General features: G+C 48.0%; 1 protein-coding gene across 2 annotated transcripts in view; it reads left to right on the forward strand.

Annotated features, from left to right (window-relative positions):
* Positions 1-4629: 4629 nt before the first annotated feature.
* The window catches only part of LOC136010372 (uncharacterized), a 44343-nt gene continuing 31395 nt past the window's right edge, over positions 4630-17577 (forward strand). Inside the window, exon 1 of one of the 2 annotated variants that reach the window (XM_065671463.1) lies at positions 4630-4739. The gene's annotated coding sequence lies outside the window, so the exon portion shown is untranslated. Of the gene's footprint in view, positions 4740-5005; positions 5093-17577 lie in introns of those variants that run through there. The other variant, XM_065671462.1, reaches the window with a different exon arrangement.

The raw sequence follows: 17577 nt of genomic DNA on the forward strand, positions 1-17577 counted from the left end.
TATCAGCCTCTTGATAGCTACAAGGGAAAAAGCAAGGGAAGGAAAAAAAAAAAATCCGTATTCTTGGATTATGTGTGTTTTAGCATAGAATCATGTCCCACGCCTTCCACTAGATCAGGTTGCTCCAAGCCCCATCCAACCTGGCCTTGAATGCTGCCAGGGATGGGGCAGCCACAGCTTCTCTGGGCAACCTGTGCCAGTACCCCACCACTTTCATAATGAAGAATTTCTTCCTAATATATCTAATATATTATTTATATTATCTAATATAAATCTCTAAATACCTTCTTCCAGTTTAAGGCTATTCCCCCTTGTTCTGTCACTACATGCGCTTGTAAAAAGTCCCTCTCCAGCTTTCTTGTAGGCCTGTTTTAGGTATTGGAAGCTGTTCTAAGATCTCCCTGGAGCCTTCCCCAGGCTGAACAACCTATCTCCTTCAGCCTGTCTTCATAGAAGTGTCCCAGCCCTCTAATCATCTTCATGGCCCTTCTCTGGCCTCATTCCAACAGGTCCACGTCCTCTTTATGTTGGGGCTTCAGAGCTGGATGTAGTACTCCAAGTGGGGTTTCACAACAGCACAGTAGCAGGATACCAGTACACCAGAAAACCCTACAGTTAATGGCCAAAGGCTGCTTGCTGCTTATCGAGGTACCCGGAAAGAAAGGAGAAGGCAAGGCTGCAGCTGCGTGGCTGCTACCTGTGCTACTTTTGAGGTGACAGGCTCCTGGAGTCTGAAGAATTAGACCTCACTGCAGAGGAGGAGGAAGCGCAGTGATTTCTGCCAGTTTACATGTGGGCAGCAATACTGGTTCAGCATGTTTGTTTTGCACTCTCTCTAGAAGGTTTTGAGTTTTAATTTTAGCAGAAAAGAATGGAAAACAAATAGAACTAGCAGGCAGAAGCCCAAGCACATTCAGATGCATCTGATAAATTGAAATTAATAACTGGACAGCTGCCAAGAGGAAGAGCTGTGCTCTTGTTAATTTTTTTAATAGAGCTGTGATTTGGAAGGCACTGAATTGGCTCTCAGTTCCTTTCTTGGGGAGGTGACTCCTGGAACAATCCATTAAGTATGTGCCAGGATACTCACACGTGCCTGTGAAGTCACATGCTGTTCTGCACAGTCCTGCTACTAGTTTTCTTCCATGCCTGTAACAACACAGGAGCTCTACAACCAGGAGAGTGGAGGGGCCAGGGGCAGTCCCCAAGTGCTCCAGGGGATGGATGGAAGCTGCCCCACAACGGCTGCCAAGCTCTGGCACTGGAAAAAGCCCAACATCTCTGGATGAGCTGCAGCAAGCTGGCTGTTCCCTTGCAAATAACATGAGTCCACTGCATGTCCCCTCATAGTCCCCTGTGCTGAGCAGCCACCAAACCAAACTATTTTGAGAGAGCAGCCTCTCCTGATATGTTTTTTCCTAACCACCCTCATTACAACAGCTCTTTAGCACAGGGGGATGTTGACAGAGGTGCTTTGCTAAATGTATTTTATATAAAGAGATGAGCCCCCTGGCCACTGTTAAAAACCAAGTGAATTATAGAGCCATCTTACCAAAAAGACATTTGTTGTAATGGTCTCTGCCACTCACTGCCATTGGAGTGGATAATGAACTTCCCCTTTGGAATATGCAATTTTCTGGATAATGGGTGTTTTTAAGTGAACATGGAGCCTGGTGAAAGGTGCAGTCTTGCTGGAGGAATTCAGGTTGCTGGGTTGTTTATTACCAGTCCAGCTGCACAAATTTTGCCGCTGCCATAGTAAATAAAAATGCCTCTTCTTACGTTGTGCTCGTCACCAGGAGATCTCAGTCATTTAAACTGGAAGAGGGTAGATTTAGATTAGATAGTAGAAGGATATTGTTTACTATGAGGGTGGTGAGACACTGGCACAGGTTGCCCAGAGAAGCTGTGGCTGCCCTATCCCTGACAATGTTCAAGGCTAGACTGGACAGGGCTTGGAGCAACCTTGTCTAGTAGAAGGTGTCTCTGCCCCATGGCAAAGGGTTTGGAACTAGGTGGTCTTTAAGGTCCCTTCCAACCCAAACCAGTCTATAGTTCTACGATCTTCATTTTGCAGACCATGGAAACTGAGGCAAGAAAGCTGTGAGGGAACATGCCTTGGCCGTATATAATTTTATAACCTATCGCTTGCTCCTGTTACTGTCTCAAGCAAAAGCAAGCCAGAAAGGAGTCACTGCAGCATGCCAGGGCAGAGCTGGGAAGTGCTCTCAAATGCTGGTTACTGTAGCCAGCTTGGAGCCTGGGTCAAGCAAAAAGAGATCCCCGAGCAAATCTGCTTGTCCCCCTTTGCTCACAGGTGAATGAGATTTGGCACAGCTTGGCTCATCCTCCTTTTCCTCATTCCCCCTCATCTTCCTCTGGCAATTTATTTCACTGCAGCTCCTTCTGGGATAAAATACCCCTGCCTGAATAATGAGAACAGATGTAGATAGCTGAACAGAAACCATCTCCACCCCACTACCAGGTGAGCAGTCCCATCTGGGTCACACAATCACCCAAAAAAAGACTGTAGGAGAGGCCCAGAGCCAAGATGGGTCCAACCCTGCTCCTGCCTGTCTGTTTGCCATAGACCACAAGCACACCCAGAAAGCTGGGAACTGTTACTCAGGCACAAGCATGCAACACAGGTGGTCAGCCCGGTAGGAAAGGGGCAGAATTTGGTCATGCCCAGCAGCTCTGGGCTCTGCCACTGTTGCTGCTGGAGTGACAAATGTGGGGGGCATGCTGTGACATGAGAAGGGGCAGCGGTGAAGCCGGAGCTGTGAAGGCCGTGGAGCTCAGGTCGTTAAATATTGATGCCATCTAAGCTGGCCTGTGGGGGCGATTTAGCTGAATTGCAGGTTTCTGTTGCTCTGATAAATTGGACCAATTTGTCATGTGGTTTTGTTTCTTCCCTCTCGTAAGTAAAGCTATATGGGAGCATTGTTGCTGCAGCTTCAGCAGCAGCAAACAATCTGAAAAACAAAATGCTCTGATGGATATGGATAAAAAAGAAGGGACGATGACTGTTCTTCTGCTGAAGGTGCCACTGGAATCATGGAGCAGGAAGAAGGCAGCAAAGCAACAATAAAAAAATCACTCTGCCCTTCTGGAGCTGGAGAAAAAGCAGTGTGCTCTGCTGGCTCCTGCAATGGAGGAAAATTCCTGTTTATGCAGGCAGATACTTTTTTTTCCCTCAGCTTTAGCTGTAACCAGACTCTGCAAACAACAGGATGCTCATCTCCAGTAGAGACACAGGCATGCGCTTGAGACTATGCTGCTAAATCCAAGGGCATCTCCTGGCTGTAAGAGGAGCTTCTGAGCTCTCCTAGCTGCTGACAGGAGATAGCTCCAATGCTATTTCACTGCTCCTCTCCCAGTCTTCTACTGCTGATTTCCATGGAAGCAGAAACTGGCACTGACATCTGCTCTCCACAGATTATCACATACATCAAGTACAAGGAGAAATGAAAGCTTTCTCCAAGAAGTGAAACTGGGGCTACTATAAATTAGCATGCATCACAAAAGGAGGCAGCTCTTTGTAAAGGGAGCTGCAAAGATCATTGCAATAGGTCTCAAGGCTCTTTGTGCACAGTAACACTGGGTCATCCTCCAGGCATCCTTGCACACAGTGAAAAACTTGTTAATAAAGAGATTGTTTACTAAACAAATGATATAAGGGCCCAAATTTACCAAGAGCAATTAAAGGATGGGTGCCTTCTGGCCACTCTCCCCTGCCCTCCCTGAAGGCAGGGATGGAGATGCTCCCACTGCCTTCCGACGACAGGATGCAACATCCAGAACTGCCATCAGGATACCACAGCCCCGGCAATTCTTCCCAGCTATGCTGGAGGACTCCTCTGTGACATTGAGCACATTCTGTCTCTGCCTCTGTCCTTTCCTCTCTCAGACGACGCTTACTGAGGAGGCTTTGTGTGGTGCCTTTGTAATTTAAGAGCCTCAGTGGAGGATGTTGTGTGAACCCAGAGCTACTGAAATCCCTTTCTGCGAAGGTGAAATGGGAGTTTGACATTTGTATAATCAGATGTTGGACACACAGAAAGAGCTTAGGATTGCCATGCTCTTATTTCTTTCTGAATTCAGTTTTTCTCTGCAGAATTTAGTTCTTCTGTATTTAATTATGTCCTCAAACAGAAGCAATCTCTTTACCTCCTTAATAAAACCCATGAAAAGGAGTAAATCTTATCAGGGAAACTTCATTTAACATGTCTCACCAATCCAGAACCTGCCTGTTCAGAACAAGGTGAACATACACACATACAAGATAGATAGTAAGTCGCAGCTCAATCCAGCGTTACACGGTAGAGCCAGTGAACTGCAACACTTAATCCTAGAAACAATCAAAGCAACCACGGAGTTTGCCAAGTCCTTACTGTCTGAAAGGGAAGAGGCATCCAAATTGGCACTGCTACTCCAAAAATGAATAACAAATTAAAGGCCTTTGAATGCAGGATACAACTCATTTCCACGCTCAGGAGCAGGGGAACACGGAGGCATTACCATTGCCTTGGCTTTATTCTCTGAGCAGCTCCGCTGGTTTCAGTGAAACCGCCCGTTATGTGTAAAACCTGTGACGGGAGGATAGCCACCGAAGTCACCAGAGCCGTGCCTGCTGTAGGAAGGAAGAGCGTGCAGCCCGTGAGCAGGTGCTCGGGACTTCGAGGTGCTCAACCTCAGGAAAAGCTACCGAGTGTGGAATACGAGGGATGCCGAGCACGGTAAGCGGAGGCCGGGAGATAACCCACGCCAGGCTGGGAAACCGCAGGCACACCGGGCAAGGAGGCGCGCAGGGCTGCGGGGGGACGGCGGGGCGGCTGCTGCCACAGCCCCGCACTGCCCTCCGGGGGCGCGCGGCGGGCGCGGCCCCGCGGCCGTTTCCCCACCCGCGCCGCAAGCGCCGCCGCCGCGCGCCCGCCGTTGCCGTGGTGACGGGCTAAGCCGGGGCCTGTCCGCGGCGCGGCGCGGCGCGGCGGGCGCAAGAGGGGGCGGGCGGCGGCGGGCCGGCGGCTCGGTGCGGCCGGGGCATGCACAACAAAGGCGGAAGGCGGCGCGTCCCGGACGGGCTCCGCAGGTAGGCAGGTGCGGGCGGGTCCCTCTCGGCGGCTGCCGCCGCGGCGCGGCCCCCTCCGCCGTGCCGCGAGGGCAGTTCCCCTCAGGGAAGAGCGGCCCTGCGCGCGGGGGGCAGCCCCAGCCCCGCGCCGGCGCCGCTCCGTTCGGGCGCGGGGCTGCAACAAAGGCAAATGGCTGCGTGCCGCCGGGCAGGCGGGGACCCCCGCGCCTCTGCCCGGCTCCTGCCCCGCTGCGCGGCGGAGCCGGGCGCAGCCTTTCATGTATCTATTTCACGTATCTATGTGTCCGTTGGGTGCCGTTGCCCGGGCCCCTCTGCCTGCCCCGGGCACAACGGGTAGCGCCGCGCCCGTCCCGGCTGCGCTGCGGGAGCGGGGACGCGCACACGCTTTCCAACCCCTGCCACGCTGACACCTGCTCGCGGCCGGGGTCCCGCATGCCCCCGCTCCCTGCCTTCGCTGGCTCCGCGCTCCCAGCGCTCGGCCATGGCCCCTGCGGTTGCAGAAGAGCGGCCTGAAGCGCTCTGCTCTGCTGCGGGCGAGTCGTTGGCTGCTGCCCTCCGTGCGCAGCGCTCCGCAGGAACGGCCCGGCTCTTTCCCTCCGGGTCCTAGAACAGCAGCCGCAGGGGCAACTTTGCAAATCGGCGTGCTAGAGCCTCTTAGATGCCATAGGGCTTTTGTGCCGTGCAAGGTGGAGTATTGTGTGCTGGTACGGTATTAGGCTGAGTTTTAATTGTCGTAAGGGGCAGCTGAGCAGCACCTAGCTCTTTAAACCTGCGGGGTGCAAGCGAGTCATTTCTCAGTTCGTTTCCATGTGATTCGTAACGTTTTCAACTCCAGGATGCATTTTCCCAAATTTGTAATAGGTTTTCGTACCTGAGCTATTAGCAAGGACATCTGTTTGAATCCATAGAGGCACAAGGTTTGCTGCATAATTGAAAATAGTAGCTATAATAGAATTCCCTGGAGGGAAATCTATAAAACCTGTTCCTACCATTGTATTTACACTGCAGCAAAGCAGCACTGGGTACATCTACACTTTTGTCTTCCCTTATTTCCCAGTCATTGTGCTACTGAAAAGCATTATAAACAACTCTCCATCGTTTGTTGGCATTCTGGTAAAGCCTGGGGCCTTGGTAATGGTTTCGTTCTTTCATGGCTGTCAAAATGCTACACAGACATCAATTAAGACTGGGAGCCTATTTTACAGATGGAGGAGCAGATCAGAGTCCTGGAAAGATTTAAGTCAGACCTAGAACTGAAGTCATCATCTCACAGATCCTAAGTCCTCTGTTTCCTCTGTTTAGGGAGCTCTTCCCCACCTGCTCTAACAAAATTCTCACTGGCTGCTCCAGGAGCTGTTGCGGGCACTAACAGGCCATGTATGCTTTGGGACTTTGAAATATTGCTCTTGCATATTGCAGAAAAGTGTGTGCCTTCAGTGCCACACCGTTGAGAAGAATGGTTTCTGATTAAAACAAGTCTCTGGTTGTTCTTTGGTTTGTACTGGGGTAGAACCGAAGAGCTTCATCATGGATGAGGGTGCGTTAGGCAAGGCACTGTACAGCCAGACAGCAAAGCGTGCACAGAGCTGATGAGCTAAATACAGAAAGCCTACATATCTGCCATGAGTTCTTTGTCAGACTTCATCACAAATGAGAGAAGGTCTCTCCTCACTAAGATTCTCTTTGAAAGGCATTTTTCCAAAACCAAAATAAGCGGCTCCTGTTGTGACTGTAACTCTGAAGACCCCTGGTTCTAGCCTGGTTTTGAGTCTGTCCACTTGCTTTCATGGCCCAAACAGGAGGTGGGCTATGTTTGAGATCTAGTTCCCATCCTTCGGCATTGCTGGTGTTGATCTTTAAGGCCTTTAACTGGGGAACCCCAACTGCAGCCTCAGATTTCGAGCTTGCTGCCCTTGCTGTCTGTAAAGCACTGCACCAAACAATAATGGTAGCTCAAAGCATTTACAAAGTTTTAAGCTTGTTAAACTTCATCTGTGTAAGAGAAGCCTACTGCACAGTAGGTGATGATGTACAGCTCCCAGTAGTTCCAGGGGGATGGGAAGGAGCAGATTGGATGCTTTTATGGCTTTTCTGGGTTTAATATCTACTGGTGCTTGCAAGCCTGATCTGGTTTTACATGGTGTTCTAGAAATCTTGTTTTCTTAATATTAAAGTTTGTAGGAGATCAAGTTCAATTTTAAATACCATTCCCCCAACCCCAGCCACCTTGGTGCTGAAGTTACAAGGAGCATTGTTCATTGCTGTCAGGCAAGACAGTTTGTTTCCTTTCAGAGGACAGCTCGTGTAGAGAAGAGAGAGCAAGCACAGCTCCAGGGCCTCCATGGCTGGGCATCAGCCAATTACTGTCATATCAGATTAGCTCTATGGCACATTAGCACTCGTTTATGTTGGTACAAATGCGGCATGACTGTCCCATAGTATTGATGGAATTATTGTATTTACAGTATGACTAATTGAAAGGGAGGCTCTGATTACAAAACCATGGACTTCCAAAGTAATTCTTTCTGCTGCTTCTGTATGGGCCAGTTTTAAACCATGAAGAAGAAATGTATTACTAGAAGACACAATCCAGTTTTTATTTATCATTGGTGCAGTTACCTTTTAGGCAAGCTCTAGGGGGGGAAAAGACCAACCTGTATCACAAAAGAAACAGGAAAAACTTTGGGTTTTTCCACCTTGCCATGATCTGAATTCGTAGCCTGTCCTACTGTAGCACCTTCTTGACCTCTGAGAAAAGCTGTTACCTGCCTGTACTCTGCAGAAATCTAGGCCTTGAAATCAGCATTAAGATCTCCTTAGCTGCCACTGCAGCGCGTGAGCATGTTCTCCTTGTCCAGAGCAGCTTTGTAGCAGCAGTCGTGGGTGTTTGTGAGATGAGGAGGCATCACATGCAGCACTCTGTAAGCCAAAACTGTAAAACTGTCCACAGCTTCGTGACTTTCCTGCTTGCACGTCACCTGCTGACATTCAAAGGCTGTGCCTGTTTGTCTCTGAATAAACTGGGCGCCTCTGGCCTGAATCTCCGCAAGTTTCACAGGCCCTGCTTCATAATTAGCTCAGCCTCAGCTTCCAGCTGCTTTGCAGTTCACAGCAGCCCTTATGGCTGGTTTCTGGCAGCCATTATCCCCTTCCAGCATAGGAGCACCTTCAGCTCTGAGTCCTGGGAGAATGGACAGGGCTGGCAGGATTATAATGACAGAATAGAAAATGGGTGCATGGGCACAAGGAAGGTAGGCTGAGAACGTATGTGACGATGGAGGGAAAATTAAATGACAGCTGGGAGGCACCGCAGATCCCTAGGCTTTGTAGGACCCTTGGTAGATCAGGTAGGATGTGAAAGGAGGGAGGGAGCTCCACAGCTTTTGGATCCTTCACAGGGTGAGGGATCTCTTCTGCTGCTAGGGATGGATTGCAGTACCGCTGCCAGCCTACTGCCCAGGCGTCAGAGCTGCTCAGCCAGCCCTGTGCCACTGCAGAGTGCCAGGCAGCATTTGCTATTTTCAAACTCTCGGCTGTGAATTACAGCCACAAAGGGTGAGTAGCTCCAGGAACTGCACGGGAGTGCTGGGGTCAGCAGCTGTGTCCACAGTCCCATCCGTGCTCAGGGAGGGCCCTGGGAAAACCTGTGTCACCAAGCAGACACCATCAATTACATGAGGAGCAGCAGTCTGATGCTCAAGGACAGTGAACAGTCTGTGATTTCAGGAATTAGTTATGGAAAGCTGGGACCCTCAGGCTGAGGTAATAAGAGTAGCTGGAGAATTAGGCAATTCCCTTATTAATGAGATGACAGACTGCAGCCCCTTTGCCAAGGCTGTGTTGAATACACTGAGGGGCAGAGGAGTTTTCTGGCTTTGCCAACAGCTGCTTCAAGGTGAAATACAAGGGGAAAAAGAGGAAAAAAAAAATCTCCACTGTCTCCTGATACTCATTTTTCCATGTAACAATTCAGGGCCTGGAACAGCCCTGGGCTCTCTGCAGACCTTTTGGAACCTGTGTTTGAGACAGTTCCCTCACCTTCGAGAAATAACCTGAACAGCAATTAAATGGTACCTGTCCTAAATACTTCTTTCCAGGAAGGAATTAAAGAAACTGAAACTTCTGAAATCCTTCTCCATCTCCTGTCCGAGACAGGAAGTCAAGGAGCAGCAGTACATTATTTCCTTATAAGAAAAAGCATGTCTTTGTGTTCTTAGCTAGAAAGAGTGTCTACGCCCTTGTCTTCTCTGCTGCAGCAATGCTTAAAGATACGTGTAAGCAAAAATCCATTTTTCCCTTGGGATATGAATCTTCAGCAGATGCTGGTGGGAGTTTACAGGTTTGGTTCTTTGTCAGTGCTTGCAGAAGCAGCCAGATACTGCAATAGCTGTGGATGCAGTGCTAGAGCTGCTCCAGTCAGACACTGTGCAGCCTATCCTGTGGCTTCCTCAGCATCTGGGAGCAGTATTGTCACTGTCCTGTCAAAACTCATTTGTTTGCAGCACAGCGATCTGCCTGTTTCTGTAGGCATGTTTAGGAGTCCGAAGTCAGTTAGTGACTGAAAGATGACAGTGGGTTTGACCACAAGCAAGTGGTTCACAAGACTCAGAGTACACACAGCTGAACTTTTCATGCAAGGTTCTTCCCCCAGGAAGAAGGGAATTGAAGACTTTCAGACACTGGGGAGAGACAGCTGCATTCAGACCTAGCGCAGAAGTGGTAGACATTAGTTTCTAGTGTCACAGCCAGTTAGAGCTGCTGTTGACAGATTTATCTTCTGGCTTTGTAGCTTGTCTCAAGGACAGTTCACCTACCGTTCCATCTAATCGAGTTCTTGCTCATCTTAAGCATGTTTGTATCTCGGTCATCTTGCTCAATAAATCCACCCTTCAGAGAGGTGTACGAGCAAAGCAGTGGTTCAAAGTTTGATGGGAGCAGAATTAGCACCTTCAGTGATGCTACTTGGTTGAAGCTGAGCCCTCTGGACTAAAAGGACATCAATGCCTGGGGATCAGCTCTGTGCTGAAGTACTGTCATTCATGGTAGGGCAGCTGATCCTTCCAGCCTGTTTCTTAGGAGTAGGCAGAAGCAACCCCTTTCAAGAGGAGGTTCCTCTTGAAAGACCTCTTTCAAGAAAGTGCCTTTCAGGAGCCAGGGAGGTAACTGCTTCTCATAAAAGATCAAAACAGTTCCACTGCTAATCCGTGCTGGGGTAGTTTAACCTGAAGAAACCTCAGGCCTGAACTCGTCCAAGACCTCTCAATTACAAGACGACCTGAGAGCATTCCCTCAGGAGTCCTAGTGTGCGGTACTTAACTGTTTTGCTCTGATGTGCCCTATTTTTTAGCACAGTTGTTGCAACAGCTCTAGTCTCTGTGGACAATGAGGGTTCAGGTTTCTGCAACACAAGATAACCTGAATGTGAGCCCCAGTGCGGTAGTCCTCTTCCTTGTTTAAGGGCTATACTTCAGTTTGCAAATTGGTTTGCTGAAGCCATACCTGTGCTGGGGGGATCTCACAAATCAGTAGCTTGTCTTCTCTGAAAGCTCCGTATCATTGAGAACAAACATCAGCCAAAGTCACAGGCGAAAAAAAAGTAAGAAAAAGAAAATTTGGTTTTGAAAGAGGAAGGAGTGGGCCATGGAAGCCTTCCTTACTGATAAGCAGCCCCTGAGCTGATCAGCTTTTTAAGATTAAGGTTGGTTGATCTGCCACTTGAGTGTCAGGACACCTTCCAGCAGGTATGGTAAGAGCTGCCGTTCCATTCCTGGCTATGAGAACTAGGCCTGCTAAACAAAAGTGCCTCCAAAACCAGTCATGTCTTTCAGGGAGGATCTTCTGCCCCTTTATTCCAGGTTCTGTCTTACCTGGTTGCCATATAAACACATTCTCAAGGAACATAGTTATTGCTTGTCTACACAGTGCTTTAGTTATTTCTGGTCACATGCAAACAGCCGGGAAAGCACAGAAAAATGGGTTGAGGGCCTCGTCAGGCAACAGGATAGCAAAGGGTGCTCTGTGGTAGGGAAAAGGAGTTCATGTAGGAAAGAAGAGAGGGGGCAGCAGGGGTGGCTGTGCTGAGGAGTAGAGATGAGAGAAGAGCTTGGAGGGGGCAGTGGAACAGGAAAGAGGCAAAAGGGGGGTGTTAGGCAAGGCTGATGAATGGCAGTTGTGTGTTGGCTTCTGAAGGCCTTGTAGTCAGAGTAGCAGCCCCCATACAAATGCCCGGAGCTTTTGAGATACAGCCCATCAAGCACCAAAGCAGCAGGTGTGCAGCATGACTCTGGGTGAGGAAGATCAAGAAACAGAATGCCTGACTCCTAAATGGGTTCCTTTTACCCTGCACTATGCTCTCTGCTCATTTGCCATTCCTGCTGCTGTTTGCAACACAGCATCTGGAGAAAGCAGTGCCCTTGTACAGAGTATTTGGCTAGAGCAGAGTTCTTCCAGCATTGGATTTGGCCCATGGATTTTAATTACTCTCCACTGTGATAGTAATGAGAGCCAGTGGAATTGTACTGATTTTATTTCCTTTTAATTTGTTATGATGCTCTGGATGCAGATTAATTTTCCCAGCTCAATGTATGTTATTGATTCATCCTGCCTCGTGATGTGGTAAATGGCTTGAAGAGGTGCCTGATTTCAGTGTGATTTCACTAGCTTCCATTGCTAGCTCTCTGCTTTCACATCATTGAAGCTGTAATGGGGATGGGGGACAGAACCTGAGCTCTCTCAATACAAAGCCCTACCAGGGGCTGAGATAAGGAGGCTGAGGCAATGTTTTTCTGGTTGTAACAGGGGTGGCTGCAAGGTAACGTGCAACTTCATTAGCAGGAATTTGCTCCACTGGCTCAGAGGCACACCAGTGGAGCCAGGTTGGTATGTCAGTATATTGGTGCAAGTGCACAGCCAGCCTTAGCCTGGGACCACATGCTGGCTCTACACCACACAGCATTCTGCTCCTGACTTCTGGCGGTTTGCTGGGCCTGCCTGCAAACCTGGTGCTCCACCTAAAACTAACTCACTGGACAGTGTGGTGCTCAGAAGCAGTGGGGGTGGGTTTTGCTCCCCATGGCGTTCCTATTCTGTCATCTTGGACAGCAAGGAGAAAGGGAGAAGAAGACTGAAGACAGCAGCTCTGCATCTGTCTGTACGCCAGTCCCTTGGCATGGACTGCATCAGGAAGCCTGATGTGCCACGACCTATCTTGGAAAGCTACGTTGTCCTCAGCCATGCTCATAACCTCCCAGCTCAAAACACTGCAAACCAATACTCTTGCTCTGTGTGTTGTTACAGCAGGAGACCACCTCAGCAAGTCCAGAGGGACACTGCACTGCGTGGGTGATGCAAGTGTCACATTGTCAGAGGCCGTCGGGTTTCCAAGTGCAGTCATTGGACTGGCAATGAGTAGCCCTGCAGCTCAGATGTCATTATCTGGTTGCTGCTGATGGTTATCAGTGCCTTGGAGGCATTTCCTGGAGCAGAAACTGAACTCAGGCTAGGATAGCTTTGCCTCAAATCAGAATCTGAACAGTAACTTCAGATGTAAAATGTTACTTGTTCTTCTTGCAATAAAATCTGTCAGCTGTGTGGACAATTCTTATGTATGGGAATGTATGTACTGACTGTACAGTACTGGGCAAGCAAAGATAAGAGATAAATAGGAGAAAAGAGGTAAATACCAGTTTGTCCTGTCACACAGCTTCTTTAGGACTTAGAAGCCTATACCCAATTAAAGCAGCCAGGCAATTAGCATCAAAACAGTTGAGCTGGGTCTTTATCTACTGTATGTAGGTGCAAGGAAACCTCAAATTCATCTGAGTGGGTTTGCCCCTGCCCCTCTTTTCTCCATCTTGCAGAATTTTTTGTTTCCAAACCTTACCATGTGTGACTTGTCCATAGCATCATGGTGGCAGCAATCTTCTGCCCATCTCTGTCTTCCTTCATCTCGAAAGCTATCCTGTGCAGCTGCCTGCCAGCATCCAGCTCATGCTGGCCCTTGAACAGTGAGGAACCACTGTCACCAGCTTCCTGAGAGATACTGGGCAAGAGGTTAGGAAAATGCTCTTTGGAAGATGAGAAAAGAGCACTAGGCAGAAAAACTGAGGTAAACCGGGGCACAGTGAAGACAGAGACTTTGGATTAGATCCCAAATGTCATCATCCTGGGGAGCTTGGGGCCGAATCCTGCAGACCCTCAGCCACGGACACACATCCTGCACTAGCCCAGCAGTGTCACAGTGCCCTAGTACCCAGCAACATTTCCCCAGGATACTTGGCATTCAGTTATGAGGAGCAAAAGCTTTGAGGACCTAGTGATTCACCAGAGAAGGTGCTTATGCTGCCTTAGGCGAAGCAGTACAAATACACGCTTTGGCTTAGCTCCACCACATCCTTAGAGAAAATAAAAAAACGTTTGTTTAACTGTTGGGTTTTTTCCTCTCCCTCCTTAGACTAAGCCAAGTTTCACACTTAGCTGGGCTCACGTGCAGTGGCACCCAGTGTGCCTTCAGCACACCACTGGGGGCACAACTGGGAGAAGAGCCCTTCTGTTACCTTACTGTTGTAGCCCAGGGAAACAAGTGTGTCTGCTCAAGCAACTTAGACTGTTTCGTGGTCCCAGCCACATCAGTGTCTCCAAAGTCCTAGCTGGCAAGTTACATCTGTTTTCTGTCTTTTAGGTTAAAAAAACCCAACCCAACAAACAAACAGAAGCATCTAAATTGTGATATTCTTGACTAAAACTGTTTGCCTTCCTTTCTGACTGAAGTAAGCACTAGGCTGCTTTGTGCCCTTCTCTAACTTATTTTCACTATTTGCTCTGGGAAAGTGGAAACCGGGTATATTTGAACAGGCTTCCAGCCTCCACCCTTCTCCAAAGTGGTTTGCATTGAAATGGACTTTCAGTATCTCCCTGAAAAAAAGGGGATTGTATTTGAACTGGTAAAACTCTTGCACCCCTATCTCACAGAATCATTCAGAAGGAAACAGCATCTCTTCCAGGATATCTTTGGGGCTTTGTGGTGTTTTATTTTTGTTGTTTGTTGGGGTTTTTTGGTGCTTGGTGTGCTTTTTGTCTTTTTTTTTTTTTTTTTTCCTTTGTGTTATGCTGGTTTGGGTTGTGGTTTTTATTTTCTTTGTTAAATGATAAAATCTCTCACCTCCCAGCTGGGATTCCCTAAAGCACTCTCACATGAGCACATCTCAGGGATGATGCCTTGCTTAGGGAAAATGCTGTAAATACCAAATAGTCTCCTGAAGGAGCAAAGCAAAGGAAGCCACATAGCAACTGCTGTTGTCTGGCAAGTCAGAAGGGCACTGTGCCTCCTAAAGCAGCTCCCAGAGCTATGATGCATCATCAGTAGTCAGGTGCCCTTTCCAGAAGATAACAGATGACTGTTTAAAAATACAAAAAAGGGGAGAGAGAGAAAGAAGGAAAAGGAGAAAAGAAACAACAGTGAAAGGCCAAAAGCAGCTCCAAAGACACAACCACACGCACAGTTACCCCAGTGGTGTGCAAAGAGATGCATGTATGCTTCATGGACCGGTCCTTTGATACCACAGTCCTGTCCTTGACCACATACCTGCATAATTTCCTCGCAGCTTCAGAGGAGAAGGCATCGGTGTCCTCCAAGGTATCTAGAAGTATGCCAGCTTGTGCTCAGGCAGTGGCTTGGAGCTGTTACACTTGAATACAAGTTCCAAATAATTACACTTCAGTTTTAGAAAACGTTACCTGGCTTTCCTTGGTGCTCAAAGACTGCAAGGAGGGGAAGGGTCTAGTTTTCACATATACTGGAAGGCAGTTTTATTATCCCCTTTTACAGATATCAATCATGAGTGTCTTGTCTGGGAGGACCCAAGGCAGTCAGAGGCCAAACATTAGTCTCAGAGGTTACCAGGTTCCAACTTGTTCACAGCATATTCTACTCTGTAGCTGTAAGAGTTACCGTATTTGCTTCATTCACCACTTCAGGGTGAGAAGTCACAACTGTTAGTTTGTGGCTTTTACAAATGATCTTAACCTATAGCCACAAAAAGTTCAGGAGTGTAAATCAGTGTCCTGTGACCTCCTGCAGAGAGGCTATTAGCAAACAGCAAGAGGAGACAGTGCTGCTTCTTTCAGGACAAGGGGAGTTGGCTTTGATTTCTAAAACACACTCCCTAGTGACTGATGAAGCAGTATTTTTGGGGAAGAGAGGAAACTGGCAGTCTCCTGCAGCCAGGTCAGATGTCTCACGATGTCAATGTCCTATATCAGAGTACTTCTACCAAAATACTTCAGATACTAAGGCCTGGCCAAAATCATCTGCACTGGATGAAGCAGGAATGGCATCTGGAAATAACATCTGGCTCGAGTCAATCAACAAGGCATCAGGATCTCTTCCCTGTTCATCAGGATCTTGAGTCAAAGGCTGTCTTGTTTCACTGTCTTAATATAATCCGGAGGTGCTGTACCATCAGCACATCAGAAATTCCTAGGTGGCCAGTGGGGGACAAAAGAAGGCAATGCAAACCAGAGTTGGAGCTGAGAACAGGACCATCACTGGACACGGTGCTGGCCTATGGGGCCAGTTCTCATCGTCACCGGCTGGAAAGATTGATGGGCTTCAGACAAGGTCTTTGGCTGTGGCTAGTGGAGGGTTTCATGATTGAATTAGGGGACAACCCACCCTCACACCAGCAGCTGGTAGGCAGGAGTGTGTTGATTGCATTAATCTGTTTTTCTCTTTATTAACTACAACTCCCCTTACCCCTATGGAAGGACACAGGGGAAGAGGTGTATCAGCCATCTAATTACAGTGCCTGATTTTGCTGCTGCTTTTACGCTTTTCTAAAATGTTTTACCATTGACTTCAGCACAGTTGATAAAAAGCCCTTGTTTCAAGTGGCACCAGCTTTAGTTAGTGGGATTCTGTTCCAGGGCTTCTGACATGCTTCCAAACTCCAGCCCTGACACTGCCCAGGCTGTGGGTAGCAACTTGATTCTGATGGTGCTGACAAAAGCCTTGAGCAACAGCAGAGATTGCACCTTCAGATCTGCATACTCAGATGGTAGTGCCTACTTCTTTGCATGACCAGAAAAGCAAGCCAACACCCTCAGGCATCCCTAATTTATGGTAAATATTGAAATCTAAAGTTGAATTCAGTAAGAGTTGTGAGAAATAGAGCCATTATGTTCTGCAGAAGTTGGTGGCTGAGGCAGAATGATTTATGCCATGGCAAAAATCAGTGATGTTAGCTGTCTGGCTTCCATTCGAGAGACCTCAGCGATTTTTGTGGATGGCAGCTGGATGATCCCAGCGACAGGAATCAGGGCCTCTCACTTCACATGGAGAAAGCTCTTTAGTCTTGTAACTAGCCAGTCTTTGACTTCATTTTATTTAAAGATTTTAGGCACTGTGCAGTGCTAAAGGGGATCTTGCTGAGATCCTATTACCTCAGCAGCAGCTGATATGCAATGAATTATTCAAGACTAGCCAGTTCCTTCATTAATTTTAATAAATCAAGTTTTCCACCATGTTCTTTGCAATACTGAAAGCTGGGACGTGGTGAGGTAAGCCAGTTATTTCCTGGGGCCTTTTTCATTTGGTCCAGGTTTACGTATCTGAAGACCTTGGTAGTTAACAAGAGATTAGTAGCAGGCAGTGCTAATTTGAGGTAGATCTGCAGTGGGCAGAAGAGGTAATAGAACTCCTTCCCATCTCTTGGGAGGTCACAAAGCCCTGTCTTTACACGGGAAAGATGGCTTTGAATGTACAGAAACGAACTCAGCTGTGACATGCTGACCTCCAGGGCAGACTGTAGCCTTTCAGACAGATGGCCTGGACGCCACAGCAGCCCACAGAGGAGCTTCCCATCTTTCACGCGGACTCACTCTTGTGAAATCATTCTTCAGTCTTGAATATTTCTCCACAGCAGGCAGATTATGGTGTTTATGAACCAGTCTCATTTAGTAAGCATCCACATGGATCAATCTTCTATGCAGCGTACGCACACCTTACCATGCACAACTGTTAATACATATGTAAGCAGTATCTCTCGGTACACTGCATACATCCTGTCCAGGCTGCTGCTATTCTTCACAGTGCAATAGCTCCCAACAGCAAATGCAGATTTGTTCTGATGACTGTTGCAACCTGTCTTTTCCACCAGCTTCTGCTCAAACTCAGTAACAGAAAATATTTTCTGAGACTGAAACAGTATTAGCAGTTTCTGCACAACTCTTGAATAGGCAGGAACATACTTGTTTCTGTTCGTTATCAGCCTCAAAATTGCTCAGTCTTTTCTTTGCATGTGGTCTCCCGGCCAAATAAGAACCAATCTCATAATGGAGTTAAAGGAAAAAGGTGCTGTATGTCCCCTACAGAATTTATTCTTACATTATTGTGCTGCATTGCATAAAGTCAGATTGACCTATTTCCTCCTTTCTCTCCTCTGTAAAATGCAGGGCAGGGCATTTCTCCAGCCCAGGTCTTGTAGAGC

The sequence above is a fragment of the Lathamus discolor genome, chromosome 3, assembly GCF_037157495.1.
Source record: "Lathamus discolor isolate bLatDis1 chromosome 3, bLatDis1.hap1, whole genome shotgun sequence".
Classification (NCBI taxonomy): domain Eukaryota; kingdom Metazoa; phylum Chordata; class Aves; order Psittaciformes; family Psittacidae; genus Lathamus; species Lathamus discolor.